This window comes from Austrofundulus limnaeus, unplaced genomic scaffold, assembly GCF_001266775.1.
Source record: "Austrofundulus limnaeus strain Quisiro unplaced genomic scaffold, Austrofundulus_limnaeus-1.0 Scaffold127, whole genome shotgun sequence".
Lineage (NCBI taxonomy): Eukaryota > Metazoa > Chordata > Actinopteri > Cyprinodontiformes > Rivulidae > Austrofundulus > Austrofundulus limnaeus.
In genome coordinates this window covers 755,683-758,267 of record NW_013952529.1, presented here as the reverse complement: position 1 = coordinate 758,267, position 2,585 = coordinate 755,683, and the positions used below count along the sequence as shown (strand labels likewise).

At 30.3% G+C, this 2,585-nt stretch overlaps 2 protein-coding genes across 5 annotated transcripts in view; both read left to right on the top strand.

Moving 5' to 3' along the window:
• The window catches only part of LOC106522354 (tripartite motif-containing protein 35), a gene marked incomplete at its 3' end in the record, with an annotated part of 221,193 nt that overhangs the window by 36,439 nt on the left and 182,169 nt on the right, over positions 1-2,585 (top strand).
• Positions 1-2,585, top strand: part of rpp14 (ribonuclease P/MRP 14 subunit) — a 6,462-nt gene that overhangs the window by 1,566 nt on the left and 2,311 nt on the right. The window lies entirely within an intron of this gene.

The following is a 2,585-nucleotide window of genomic DNA, read 5'->3' as shown; positions in this document are numbered from 1 at the left end:
GAATAAATCTTTTTTTGTCTGCCCCTTTTTGACCCAGAATATATTCAAACGAAACATAATTTACAAAACAATACTAAATAACATTAAAAATAAATAAATAAAAATAAAAACAACAACAACAACAACATCAAAACAAACTCAAACAAAAAATCAAATAGCTTCACCTTTTACTTTTCATATTTCTTCAAAAAACTTGCTTTTTTCTGTCTCCTAAATATATACATTGATTTGGCATTTTTAAGATCATCTTCCAGACCTTTCCATAATCCTATACCTTTAATTAAAGCACATCTTTCTTTCAAGCAAGTACAAAAATATGGCATTATAAATATTTCCATCCTCTTTACATAATAACATCTGTCTCTCTTAACAAAGTTTACCTGAATGTTGGAAGGTAATATTTTTCTGTGAGCCTTGTACATAGACAGTAAAATATTATAATCAACCAAATCATAGAATTTCAAAATTTTCAGTTTACAAAATAATGTATTTGATGGACGGTTGTAATCTTTTCTAGAGATAATTCTTACGGCTCTTTTCTGTGAAACAAAAATCGGATTTGTAATTGTTTTACATGCTTTATCCCAGACTTCAATAGAGTAAATTAAATGTGGAACAATTATTGAATTGTACAACACAAGCAGAGCTTTGTCACTGAACAACTCCCTGACTTTAAACAGTACTCCTTTAGATTTAGATATTTTTGTTCTTAAATAATGAATGTGAGGTCTCCATGTCAGCTTGTCATCCATGATGACACCCAGAAATTTCACCTCACTGACTTTCCTGATCTCAATGTCATCTACTTTAAATGAAAAATCAACGCTTGTTTTCCTGTTACTAAATATCATATAATTTGTTTTATCCAAATTTAGTGACAATTTGTTTTGTTTAAACCAATTTTGTATTTTCTCAAATTCTTTCTGCACCATCTCAAACATTTTTTCTATATCTTTACCTAAACAAAAAAATGTTGTATTGTCAGCAAATAAAACACATTTGAAAAGTCCTGACACATTTACTAAGTCGTTTACATATAAAATAATAACTTAGGTCCCAGTACAGAGCCCTGAGGGACTCCACGTGTGATATTACCAAGTTTAAATCTTACACTATTTATCTGTACAAACTGTTTCCTATCTTTCAAATAACTGGGTTCCCATTGTAGTGCTGACCCTCTAATACCATATTTACTTAATTTGTCAAGAAGAATACTCTGATCAATTGTGTCGATTGCTTTCTTTAAATCTACATAAAAATTCAGACATTACTATTTTTGATCGACAGCAGTTGTTATTAAGAAAGCAACATAAATTCAACAAACAACAAAAATATAAATCATAAATTAAATGAAAGGTAGCAGAAGAAGGAAAAATCTTAAATCTGCCACTTTTTCTCAAATAAATAAATTCAATCAAAAATAATCATCAGATTACAAAAACAAAAGAAAAATAATAAAGGTTTAACCCCTTGAACAACAATTCAAACGTTATACATTTACATATTTCTCCATCAAATTAACCTTTATTATTCTCTTAAATATACTCATTGATCTGACATTTTTAATCTCATCCTCCAGATTATTCTATAATCTTATACACTGGAATGAATTACTTTGTTCCTTCAAACTGGGTCTAAATTTGGGTTTAACAAACATCTCTATCCCCTTGAGATTTGTAACAATTCTCTCCTTTTACAAAATGTAACTGGACGTTTTGATGTTAATATGGAGGACCCAAACTGACATAAATAAAAGCAGAAATGCATAAATGAACCAATAAATAAATTAATACACTTAAAAGGCTCTTTACCTCATGTTTTATGATTTAATTGACCTTCATATTTATCTTTCCTGCTTAGGCTAGTTCAAATAACTTATAGATTTTAACACATAATTTACATTTAACTGTTTTTAAAAATACATATATAATATAAGCGTGATTATGTTGAAAACTGTCAAGAAAACTGGATCGGCCCATAAACTGGCTTCCACAGCACAGATTATGGATTTAAAAATAGCTTTCAGCTATAATGAGAGAGAGAAAGCGACTTGCTCTAGGTCTGACATCATAACCTTGAACAGCCGTGAACAGCTTATTTTCAGCAATAATTAATGTTACAGACGTGTTTATAACTTCAAAATGACAGAAAACGACAAAATCTGCAGTTTTTTGCTATACTCTGAGCACCAATCAGCCATAAAAAGTCATATAATAACACTTTGTCTATTGCCAACATGAAGAAACATTGTTTTTCCACAGTTCACAGAAGATAATATTTTCATGAGAAAAATATTACGAGTTACCATTAAAAATGGACCCGTACGGTGCCACCAATACGTAAGAGTGAGCTTAAGGTGAATTAAGCTTTTCCCACATCTCTCATACACAAGGTTATGAGGAAACTTTTGCCGAAGTATTTCTCATTACTTGTTAATATCTTGACTGTGCGAAGTGAAAAGTGACACAATAAGTGAACGTTCAGACGAGTTCAAGTTGATTCATAAAAGACTATCCCCCCCATTATCTGATTAAGAGAACTGAGAAATTCTCTTCTAGGTTGAAATGACCTGTCATGGCCTAAAT